Source organism: Octopus sinensis, linkage group LG11 (assembly GCF_006345805.1).
Source record: "Octopus sinensis linkage group LG11, ASM634580v1, whole genome shotgun sequence".
Taxonomy (NCBI): Eukaryota; Metazoa; Mollusca; class Cephalopoda; order Octopoda; family Octopodidae; genus Octopus; species Octopus sinensis.
Window position 1 is genome coordinate 4,940,459 of NC_043007.1, and position 13,532 is coordinate 4,953,990.

The following is a 13,532-nucleotide window of genomic DNA, read 5'->3' on the forward strand; positions in this document are numbered from 1 at the left end:
TCGTTAAATTAACTATACCACTCAAATCCCACCTCTATTTGTCTCTCTTAATACCTCCACCGAAAGAATACGTACCCTGGAGATGCGCTCGTCTATATTTGCTAGTTCGCGGTGCCCCTGCCCTCTAATCCCTCCACCGGATCCCTATTTTTTGTCATCCTTTGGTTGTCTCCCATGAACACTTCTAAAGGCTGTACGCCATCCCCATCCCTACTATATAAGGTAGTGACCATACAGTGCAGAATATGATAGTGTAGTGTAAGCAGGTTGGACTTAAGACTATTGTTTGTTTATGAATTCTGCCAAATGCAAGCTCTCTTTTCAGGTACATGACGCCACTGTCCCCCATCTCAGGGTCTCTAGGGCCCATACCTCCCACACCCTCAGGGTTGGCACTCTCAACGTCGGCACACTGAAAAGTAGGTCTGGTGAGATTGTTGAGATGCTTGAGCGGAGATGTGTCGATATGTGCTGTATCTAAGAAGTAAGGTGGAGAGGAGGTTCTGCTAGGTTCCTCACGGGCAAAGAACACAGGTACAAGATTTTCTGAACAGGAAACACTGACGGGGTCGGGGGCATGGGTATACTTCTTGCGGAGAAATGGGTAGATAAGGTAGTCAGAGTATGCGACAGAATACTTAAGATTAGATTAGTGCTCCATCATGGGTTAGCAACCATTATCTCGGCCTATGCCCCTCAGCCAGGGCTACCCGATGGACAAAAAGACCGATTCTATGACACCCTCTTACAGACTACCACGTTGACGAATGACAGGGACCTTCTCTTTGTGGCTGGTGACTTCAATGGATATGTTGGACAACATGCTGGGGGCTTCCATGGTGTACATGGAGGCTACGGTTTTGGCTCCCGCAATGAGGAGTGGACCAGGCTGCTGGAGTTCTGCGATGCAAATGATCTTATGGTTTGCAATACTAACTTAAGAAAACCTGCCAGTCACCTAGTCACCTACTGCTCTGGCAAACACACTGGTCAAATTGACTACATCCTCACCAGAAAAAGGGAAAGATGGCTGCTTATAAATGCCAAAACCTTCCCAGGCGAAGAATGTACCCCACAACATAGACTGGTAGTGAGTGTCTTCAGGATCAGGGCTAAATGGATGCCCAGAAGATGAAAAGCAAGGAGAAGAAGGGTCTGGAGACTTAAAGATCCTGCAAATGGACAGAGATTTAGAGACATATTACTCGAAGTCTTTGACGAAATGGAAGGAGATATAGCTTCACACAATGTGGAAGACAACTGAAGGTTTCTACGGAACAACCTGCTGAGGGCCACTGACCAGATCTGTGGATGGTGCAAATTCCCCTCTCGACCCAAAATAACATGGTGGTGGAACAATGTTGTTGACAGAGCTATTAGAGAAAAGAAACAGGTTTGGAAGGACTGGAAGAATGGTGGTAGCAGGGAATTGTATCAGACTGCCAGAAGGGAAGCTAGGAGGCAGGTTTATTTTAACCAGAAGGGAAGCTGATAAGAAAAAATTGTTTTACCATTTTTTCGTTTTCTGAAAACGAAAAATGGTAAAACAGGTCAGTTCATCTCAAATTCTTTGTAAACTCCTAAATATATCTCCTTCTGTGTATATATATGTTAGTTAATTTTTTTGGCTCAAAAAGCAAAAAGCAAGGCCATATAGGGGGACATGGAGTTATGTACAGGGTGGTGTTCATGTAAAGAGTTCAGGCCACTTGAGGTCAAGGGAGACTTTGAACAAAGCGGTCGTCGGCATCTTCATCATCTCGTCTGGCAGCTTGTTCCACGGATCCGCAACCCGGACGGAGAAAGCCCCTCTCCTTCGATTGAGATGAAATCGTCGCAGATAGAGCTTTTCGGAGTGACCCCGCAGCCGACGCTCTGGAGCAGGAGTGAAGAACAGCTCTTTCGAGAGGTTACACTTTCCGCTTATGATGTTGTGAGCGAGAATGAGATCACCACGGCGGCGGCGTTTTTCAAGAGAATAAAGGTCGAGCGTCCTCAGCCTTTCTTCGTAGGACAAATTCTTGAGACCATGAACCATGCTTCTGGACTCTTTCGAGATTCTGTATGTCTTTGAGGAGATAAGGAAAAGAGGCTTGAATCCCGTACTCCAATATGGGTCTCACCAGCGTGACATAGAGCGGTAGGAATATGGCTGCTGTGAGCATTCCGAATGACCGTCGAATCAAGAACAGAATTCCGCGTGCTTTGTTGGCAGCATGGACGCACTGGGCCGAAGGCGAAAAGGAGGAATCCACCAAGATACCCAGGTCCTTTACCTGATCGGTCCTCTCCAGCAGCAGACGATCCGGCTCGAAATCAAGTTGAGTTGCAGGAGGAGAGCCAACAGGCAGATGACAGCAATTTGACACGTTCAGACACAGGTCCCATTCGTTAGACCACCTCCAAATTTGGTGGAGGCATCGACGAAGATCCTCTATATCACCGCGAGGAGCGACCAGTTTGACATCGTCGGCAAATAGAAGGGTGTGTTGCGTGAGGTCGTCGGGCAAGTCATTAATGAAGACTAAGAACAATAAGGGCCCAAGCACTGAGCCTTGAGGCACGCCACTGCTTGCACTGGAGACGTCGGACCGCAAACCATTAACTTGGACTTGGAAGGAGCGATCTGAGAGGAAGGCACCAACCCATCGTACAATATCCGGATGGAAACTATATGCTTGAAGCTTGACAAGTAATAGGCGGTGGTTTACCGAGTCAAAAGCTTTGGCAAAGTCCAATAAAACGATGTCAACAGCATCACTATCATCGAGGATGCGCGTCACTAATTCTTCCATTACCAGTAAGTTGGTCAAGCATGATCTCTTCGGCACGAAGCCGTGTTGGGAATCAGAGATAGAGGCTGTGTTTTGGAGGTGGAGCATCATACTTTTCTTAAGGATGGTTTCGAACATCTTGCTGATTATTGATGTAAGGGAAACCGGTCAGTAGTTAAGCGGGTGTTCGCGGCTCCCTTTCTTGAAAATTGGGCAGATTATCGCTGTTCTCCAGTCCGCAGGTATAATACCCGTCGCCAATGACATATTGAATAGACATGTTAAGGGCTCGCAGATGACCGGAGCCAACGCTTTGATAACCCGTGGGTGTATGCCGTCAGGGCCGTGACCTTTGTTGACATCGAGGCCTTGAATAACGCGTTTGACTTCGTCCCGCGTGATGACCAATCGAAGCATTGGAGGTACCGATCTATCAAATGGAGGGGGTTCACGACCATCATCTTGTTTGAAAATAGTTGAAAAAGCCTCGGCAAATAATTGACTCTGTTGATAAGGGTCCTCAATCGATACGCCTGTTGAGTCTACCAACGTTGCAATTTGGTTGTTCAAGCTGAAATTCCGTTGGACATGGGCAAAGAAGGTTTTTGGATTGCTACTGGCGTTTGCCACGATTTTGTATTCATATCTGAAAAGTTCTTCCTTTTCAATTTTCACGGCTCGGTCTCGTTGAGTTTTGTACACCTCAAAAGCTGCAGTCGAATCCAGATTTTTGAATTCAGCCCAAGCAATATCTCTGAGTCGAAGTTCTCGATTAACCTTCTTCGTCACCCAGGGCTTGTGTTTCTTCTTCTTGGGAAGCCCAACGGGAACTGCCTGGTCAGTCAACCAGATTACATATGCTTTGGGGGATGACCATAGTTCGTCAACTGAGGACAACGTCATCAGGGATCGCCGGTCCAGAAGCGCGGAAGCCTCGGTTAGAATTTCAAGATTAATTGCAGAGAAGACTCTACGTGGCAGCGAAGTAGTCGTGGGCGTAGAAAAAGTTGTGTGCATGATGAACTTCAGGACCGCATGATCACTCTTGGCAAGAGGGGCGCACACAGATACGTCTGACACTGATCTTGGATAGCGGGAGAATACCAGATCTAGCATAGATGGCTGCTGCCCAGACCGATGCCTTGTCGGATATTCAACATGTTGCGATAGAAAACAATCTTCAGCCACGTCAAGAAGGGCCTGGCCGAACCGGGAAGATGATGTACAAATTGATGCGGGCCAATCGATCGTGGGAGCGTTGAAGTCCCTTAATATCAAACAGTCATGAGAAGCTGAAACGAATCTTATCGCTTCGAGTAAATGAGCATCGTCCTGGGGGTCGGCAAGAGGCGGCCTGTAGACAGCTAACACGGGCAGGCAAAACCCGGACAGGCTCAGCTTGCAATAGACGGCATCGAATTTTGTTGTAGGTTGAGCATTAGTGGGTAGAATACCGCTGGACAGTTTGAGATCAGATTTAACATACACAGCAACACCTCCACCCCGCCTTTTTTCTCTGTCACATCTGAAGAGGACGTAGCCCTGTAGGTGGATTTCTGAGTCCTTTACTGCTGGAGTCAGCCAAGTCTCGGTGATAGCTATCACATCAGGGGAGTCACGCATGGCCAGTGTAAATAGTTCGCTGAACTTTGGGAATAAGGAGCACGAGTTGGTATAGACAATGCTGAGCTGTGAAGTTTGAGGGACGGGAGTTGGGGAACAAGCAGAATAAGGGGTATCAGAGATAGCATCGTTGACGGGGGTATCTACTTTACTTCGGTTCGCCCTCAATTCACTTTCCCTGTCAGCACTACAGCATGCGACCAGAGGTAGGACTTGATTATTTGTCCATCTTGGATGCGTAAACCCTTCTCTCCCATCTGTTTTCTCATCTTCAGTTCGGATATTAGGTTTCTCCGGCGAATTCTCTCTCTCAGTAAGTATTGGGGTCCTCCCAGGCATGCGTCTGAGCTCTGTTCAGAAAGGTTGAAGCCTCCTGATCGGAAGAAAAGATTACTCTTATTGGGCGTGGTCTAGTGCCTGAGGTTGAGTTCGCTTGGAATCTTCCTAGCCGAACGACCTTATGGATACTGACATTTTCGTTGACAGAGAACAATTCTCCAACTAAAATGGAAACAAAATTAATGTCTTCTTTTAGGCGGTTTATGCCTGTATCACAGGTGGATTCAGCTTTACCATAAATGATTGCTGATCTTGAGTGGGCAAAATGGTCTTTCTGTTCTCTACTTTGAGCTGCGGCATTCGATTCTTCGTTGGATGATTTCGAAAGGGTGGTTTCATAGCCATCAGACTTATGTCGGCCTGTGGGGTCGATCAGAATGGGTTTAGTAGTCATAACTTTCCCGCCTGGTTTGGAACTGCACTGCCTCTTCTTCGGTTTGGGGGAGCACCACTCCCCAGATGAACTCACATCAAGATCGTTCAGAATTGGTTGAGCAATGGCATAAATGGGAAGGACAAGTGAGGGAGAATCCAAACAGATTTTATCGTGATCAGGTTTCATAGCTAAATCTGCCCCACTGGAGTTTTGACTACGTTTCTTCTTTTGGGGAGAACAACGGTCTTCAGGTGGGTTTGAGTCTACGCTCCTCAAATTAGGTTGGGGAACCTCCGGGACCGAAAAGGCAGATGAGGAAGAATCCGAACAGGAACGATCATGTGCGAAAACGACCGCCGGTTCCTTTGCCTTCCTTGGCACTTCGATTTTGTTCCCTTCGGTTTGGACGTCACCAGGGAAGAATTCAAGGGTGGCTCTGCGTCAATAGGAGACTGTTTATTCAGTAAATGAGCAACAACAGACTTTAGGTGCTCGACCTCTTGTTTGAGTAACAGCAACTACTCGTTGAGATGACCGTTGGTAGGACCATCATCCTGATGAGAAGCCCTTCTCGCAGATCTCAGTTTCGATCTGTAGGTAGCTGACATGATAGATGGTTGACCAAAAACAATCTTCTATGGGCTCTAGGACAAATCTGAAATAAATCAGGAACAAAAACAGCTGCAATCCTTGTAGGAGTAGGCAACAGCAGACAGAATCTGAGAGAGTCTGGGCTGAACCGAATCACAATCCAAGATTGAAAGCAGACGGTGAAACGAGTCGGGAACCCTTCCTAGTTGTCTGAAGCAGCTTTAGGATAAGGAATAGTAGGTCCAACTTTAGAATATTGATATGCATGTAAAATGTTCCACACGATTAAATATCATTTGACGTGCCATTTAGTACTTCAATATTTGCGTCTGCGTATGTTTGTATATGTGTGAATACTGTGTTTATGTGCGAGAAGGCACATGTTTTGTCTATCGTTAATTTAAATTATATATACCACCAAATATGACCTTTTTGAACTTATAATTTTCTGTGTATATATATAGATACTTCCAAACAAACATGATTTTTAATGAAATCCTAATATTTTCAATAAACTTTTTAATATTCTCTCAAGATTTTTTCCTTGTAAACTGTTTTTAACATTTTCTTATTATAACCAAAGAATGTATATAAGTATTTTAATACTTTTGTGATAACCAGTACTTAACACAACAAAGCTTATACAAAGCTTTACATTTCATGTTTGACAATCTTTTTCTAAAAAAGTGAAACCAGTCAATGAATAAACATCTTTGAAATTGCATTTTCAAACCTTCTTTCATATATAATTCCACTCGTGCGATACCTTACAACTTCACTTTGTTATATATATATATATACACATTGTGTGTGTGTGAATTCTTTTATTTTTCTACCTGTTTCAGTCATTTGACTGCTACCATGCTGGAACACCGCCTTTAGTCGAGCAAGTCGACCCCAGGCTTTGCTCGGCCCGAGGCTATAGAAGACACTTGTCCAAGGTGCCATGCAGTGGGACTGAACTTGGAACCATGTTGTTGGTAAGCAAGCTACTTACCCCACAGCCACTTCACACACACACATATACACATACACATGCATACATACACATATGCACATACACATGCAACAATATATGTATGCACTTACATAAATGCATATGCGCATGCATACCTGTCCAATTATGAGTGTGTGCTCATGCCCTCGCATCGCACACAAATATTTATATATATCGAGACCTCTGGACATATGCTGTGACTGCGAAGACCCAACAAATAACGAGAGTTCATGGCTGTTTCCAGCACCAGCTTCACATAGCAGCCCCAGACCATCCAAAGGACCTGGGATCGCAGGACGGCCTGCTGTGCTTACCTTGGATTGTAGGGCGACCTGCTGTGCTTGAGGAGACCTATTGAGTCAAGTACATCAACATCAAAATAAAAATTAACTGGAAATTGTAGTTGTGATACCCGTGCTGGTGGCATGTAAAAAGCACCATCCAAACGTGGCCGATGCCAGCGCCACCTTGACTGGCTTCTGTGCCGGTGGCATGTAAAAAGCACCAACTGATCATAGCCATTGCCAGCCTCCCCTGGCCCCTATGCAATGGCACATAAAAATCACCCACTACACTCTGAGTGGTTGGTGTTAGGAAGGGCATCCAGCTGTAGAAACACTGCCAGATCAGACTGAAGCCTGGTGCAGCCTCCTGGCTTCCCAGACCCTGGTCGAATCATCCAACCCATGCCAGCATGGAAAACGGACATTAAACGATGATGATGATATACACATACAGATCTACGCTCACACACGGATAAGTATGTGTCTATTTTTACATACATATATACTTAGTTACAAATCACATATGTGTACGTTTATGAATGTATTTGTGCATATTAACATTTAAATTAAATCATGAATTCAACACGTGTGCATATATGTCTAGAAGTGTAAGGAAGAAGAAAGTATATTATTTAGTGTGTGTAAAAATTGTTAGGAGTTGAGGGGTTAATTTTTGTGGAAATGAAATATAAGAATGCATATTTGTGTATATATATATATAAAAATAATAATAATAATAATAACATTGTGTACAGTGCTCAGGTGCACTACAACTCATCTAAAGTGCATATATAATCAGGTGTAGTTTCGGCGGATTTCGGAAAGCATGAGGGCCTTAAAGGATGCAGTGTCATGGCAGTCAACAACTGACGCAGGCAGTTTATTCCATGCTTCAGCAACTCTGAGCGTGAAAAAATGTTTCCGAAAGTCATGGGAGCTGTGTTGTTTTCTGACTTTGTAGGCATGTCCACGTGTGTTAGACACATGGAGATGAAAAAGGTGTTCAGTGTTGTTATTGGTGAGGTGGTTGATAACCTTGTGGGCGTTTACCAAGTCCGTCGCTAGACGCCGGAGCTTCAGTGAATCCATGCCCAGGGAAACAAGGCGCTCAGAATATGGTAGGTGTCTGATGGAGGGTATGCGTTTGGTTGCACGTCTCTGAACAGATTCCAGGAGGTCAATGTTCTGAGCAAGATAGGGATTTCAAACTGATGATGCGAATTCCAAGTGTGGTCGTACCATATAGATAGGCACACACAAACACAACACACTCTCACTAACATACAGATATATGTATGTATACATACACACATAAACACACATATGTATATATACGCATGTACCCCACAATCATATGCACATACACAATTATTCATGTTTAATTGTTTAGTTACATTTGGAAAATATGTAAGAGGGAGAGAATCATAAGTTGAAAGTATTGATATGTAGTAGATACACACACACACACATACATTCATACATAAATACATACACACACACAACACATACATACATACACACACACATACATACATACACACACACACATAATACATACTTACACACATTCATACATACATACATAACAAAATATATTTGGACGGTACCACATGAGTGAAAATATAAAGGGAAGAGGTTTTGAAGATGCAGATGTCTTTTAAAAATGTTTATTGACTTGAATGGTTTCACTTTTTTTAAATAAAGATTTTCAAAAGTAAAGTGATGGTTTTGTGTAGCCTCTGCAGTGTTAAAAATTAGTTAACAAAGATGTATTAAAATACAGTGTCAGAATCTTTGACAAGGATAAGAAAATGTTAAGAGAGGTTTTGTGTTTAAACAGTTTACATAAAAGTGTTCAAATTAGGCAAGTAAAATAAGTTCATAATTGTTTATAAGTTAATCAGAAATCATATTTGTTTATAAGCAAATATACAGAAAGAATTTGTAGACAGAATTTGATAGCAGAAAGTGTGTATTGCTTAGTCAAAAGTTCATCAAAAATTATAATTTTTTATAAGAATTTTAGGGGAATGACCAACCTTTTTCCTTCGTCTACTGCCTTGTATGTGTGTTTCACAATGATCGTTGCTATTTTTATAAATAGAGTGGGATCTTGGTTGGGAGGGACCAGTCACATGATCTAACTTCGAATAGTTTGGGGAAACAAAAGGATTCTTTTTCTGGGTTAGTCTGTCATGGTTCTGTGGTTTTTGAGACTGGAGTTCAAGATGGTGTGAGTGTGTGAATGTGTTTGTGTATATATATATATATATATATACTGCCGATTGTAACAGTGTTTACAATTCAATGTATATGGATGGAACACATATATCTTCAGTGTTGCAAAAATATGCATTAATTTTAGCAGCCTTACTGAAGAAGCATGGATGGCAAATTAATTTATTTGCAGATTGATGCAGAAACTCTAGTAAAAGGGTAACTATTGAAATGTTTTTATTTTTCATTCCCATTGAAATTACTCTTATTCATGGTTTGGGCTTTAACTGCCCTTTCTAGCATGTAAGGTGTCCTGTTAAAGGTCACCTCTTATGTGTATAAAAACATACACTAATTTTAATATATATATATATATAATAGGTACTGTAAATTTAGAGTGAATGCTTGATTAAGTGTAAGCACCTGTATATATCAGATCATGACAGGTGAGAGGGAATATATCAAATATAGATTAAAAACAGAACACAAAGGATATTCCTATAGAAATTTATACCTTGATACCAATTACTTCATTTATTGTTAATTTGCTACTTCCTACCACTCTCTTTTATTGCTTATATTTATTTCTTTTATTTCTTTCCTTTTACTCATTCCAACTTGTAGTTACTTAATAGCAGACCTAATGGATTTGTCATAAACAGATCCCCCCACCCACCCACTGCTTTAAAAAAAAACAACTTTTAAATATATGGAACTCAATCTATGGAGAATAGTATATTAAATATAACTGTTATGTACTCAAAAACAAGATATACACTTATAAGATGTAATGTATGTGTGTATATACATGGATGGAAGTGCGTGAATGTATGCGGATATTATACATGGAGATATATATATATATATATATGTGTGTGTATATATATATATATATACATATATGTGGTATATATATATATATATATATACATATGTGTGTGTATATATATATTATATATATATATACATATATGTGTGTTATATATATATATATATATATACATATATGTGTGTATATATATATATATATACATATATGTATATATATATATAATATATATATATATATTATATATATATATATATAATATATATATACATATATATACATATATGTGTGTATATATATATATATATACATATATGTATATATATATATATTATATATACATATATATACATATATGTGTATATATATATATATATATATATATATATATACATATATACATATATGTGTATATATATATATATATCATCATCATTTAGTGTCCGCTTTCCATGCTAGCATGGGTTGGACGGTTCAACTGGGGTCTGGGAAGCCAGAAGGCTGTGCCAGGCCCAGTCTGATCTTGCAGTGTTTCTATGACTGGATGCCCTTCCTAACGCCAACCACTCCGTGAGTGTAGTGGGTGCTTTTTACGTGCCACCCGCAAAGGTGCCAGACGGGGCTGGCAAACGGCCATGGACAGATGGTGCTTTTTACGTGCCACCGGCACAGAGGCCAGTCGGGGCGGTGCTGGCAACGGCCACGGTCGGGTGGTACTTTTTACGTGCCACCGGCTCAGGGGCCAGGCAAGGCTGGCAACGGCCATGATTGGATGGTGCTTTTTATGTGCCACCGGCACAGAGGCCAGTCAGGGCGGCGCTGGCAACGACCACAATTGGATGGTTCGCTTACGTGTCACCAGCACTGGTATCACAGCTGCAATTTCCATTGATGTTGATCGACTTCGATTTTGGTTCTGATTTCTGATATCGCTGGGGTACATGGTGGCCATGGAATTGGCACCAGAAATGATGAGGGAACCAGGCTGCTGGAGTTCTGTGATGCATGTAACCTTTTAATCTGCAACATTAACTTCAGAAAAATTAAAAGAAAAGTTTTTTTAAAAGAATATTTGTATAGTGTTCAAATACAAGTGGCATTTTCCTTGTTTCTGCCTGTCTCTGTCTCATTTGTATAATACCAACAGTGAGACTGAATCCAAATGCACTTGGCTGGCAAGTAAGCTTCTTACCCACACAAACACATTAGTTCTGTATAACTTAATGCCTAACCACTTTGGTTGAGCATCCAAAAGAACTTTGACTGCAGGATTCCAAACAACCAGAATTGTGAAATGTATGAACTAAAAATATAAACTTGGTTTATCTTAATTCCTCATATACATATATATGATATAAAGAAAGCAAAATTCACATACAATTCATATTGATTTCACCAGATTTTATTCAGAAATTATGAAGAAAAAATATGAAACTTTAGTTATCAGTGAAATATATATAAAAAAAAACAAAAACAAAAAAAAATGATATATTGTAATATATTTACATTGTATGTTGATGTTGTAAAATATAACAAATTCTCTCAGTGAGATGTAATATATAGGAAATGAGATGAGGTAAGCACCAGTACAAATCTATCAAAGTTCTTTTTTGTTTTGTCTTTTATTATTCTAAACCATCTTTGAAGGAGTAATATACAACCACTACGTTCGTTAATTGCCAGGTATCTCTAGATGCTTGTATACATGTATACACACACTCATACACACACATATATATATATACATACATATATATACATGTACACATGCGCACACACACACAAAATTCCTCAAAGGAGTTTCTTATATGTCTCCAGTCCTGTGATTATTCCACCCCATTTCCTCTTCAACAATTTTCAGAGTCCGTACGGCATATCATGCTTCACTGCCTTTCACTTTCGGACTGAGCCCACGGAAATGTTTGAAATAGCAAAGCAAAATTATCACAACCAGGAAATAAAGCTCCAACAGCCTCTTAGAAAAATAAAGTAAATGGCAGAAAAGATAAGCTAAAATCATTGATAAATTTGTGGATCAGCTGAAGCAAAATTCCAGAGAAGCAGCTGCAGCAGTAAATAAAGGGACATCCCTGAAAAACAAGCTACATCATCATCATCATTGTTTAACGTCCGCTTTCCATGCTAGCATGGGTTGGATGATTTTGACTGAGTGCTGGCGAACCAGATGGCTGCACCAGGCTCCAGTCTTGATCTGGCAGAGTTTCTACAGCTGGATGCCCTTCCTAATGCCAACCACTCCAAGTGTGTAGTGGGTGCTTTTTACATGCCACCGGCATGGGGGCCAGTCAGCCAGTACTGGCAATGACCTCGCTCGAATTTTTTTACACGTGCCACTGGCACAGGTGCCAGTGATGCGACGTTGGTAACGATCACACTTGAATGGTGCCCTTTTACGTGCCATGGGTATGGAAGCCAGTTGGCTGCACTGGCAACAATCATGCTCGGATGGTGCTCTTGGCACCCTACTAGCACATGCACAACAGTAATAATTCTTTGTTTTTCCTATAGGCACAAGTCCTGAAATTTGGGAGTGGAGTGGGGATCTAGTCGATTACATCGAACCTAGTACCCTAATTGTACTTATTTTATCAACTCTGAAAGGATGAAAGGTAAAGTTGACCTCATTGAAATTTGAAGGCCACAGCAATAAAAATAAGCATTTCTAAAATGGGCACTAGAAATGCTTATTGTTACTGCTGTGGCCTTCAAACATAGGCATTTTATCTGACCCTAACACTCCTGCCAGCTCACCCTTGTTAATAATAAAATTGTCTCAAATTTTGACACAAGGCCAATAGTTTTAAATTGCCTTAGCTCCAGTATTTAACAAGTATATTTTTTTATCAACCCCAAGAGAGTGAAAGGAAAAGTCTATTGCAATGGTATTTGAACTCACGACTTAAAAAGGTCTGGAAGAAATACCAAAGGTATTTTTACAATACTCTAACGATACTTCAAATATGCTGTCTAAAATAATGGTTTCAAATTTTGGCACAAGGCCAGCAGTTTCAAGGGGAGAGGGTTAGTCAATTCTGTTGATTGGTACTTTATTGATTAAAAAGTAGAATTTGATAATGAATCAGAAGAAATAGCATAAAGTTTGTCACAAGGCCTGAAAATTCAGGGGAGGGTGTTAAGTTGATTACATTGACCCCAGTACACGACTGGTACTTAATTTATCAACCCTGCAATGATGAAAGGCAAAGTCAACCTCACCGGAATTTGAACTCAGAATGCAGTGACGGGTAAAACACTACTGTGCATTTGCATCCAGCACGCTTATGATTCTGCAAGCTCACCACCTTAATACTACTACTACTACTACTACTACTACTACTAATAATAATAATAATAATAATAATAATAATAACAACAACAACAATAATAATAAAATTGCTTTAAATCTAGACAGTGAGCCAAGAATTTTGAGAGGAGAGACTTACTCATCTAAACTCACCTCAATACTTGGCTAATTCTTTAT

The 13,532-nt window shown here is 40.8% G+C and overlaps 1 protein-coding gene across 1 annotated transcript in view; it reads right to left on the reverse strand.

The window, feature by feature from the left end:
- The window catches only part of LOC118765303 (beta-1,3-galactosyltransferase 1-like), a 24,682-nt gene extending 15,418 nt beyond the window's left edge, over positions 1-9,264 (reverse strand). The window contains exon 1 of the mRNA XM_036507027.1: positions 9,024-9,264. The gene's annotated coding sequence lies outside the window, so the exon portion shown is untranslated. The remainder of the gene's footprint in view (positions 1-9,023) is intronic.
- Between the last annotated feature and the right edge of the window lie 4,268 nt (positions 9,265-13,532).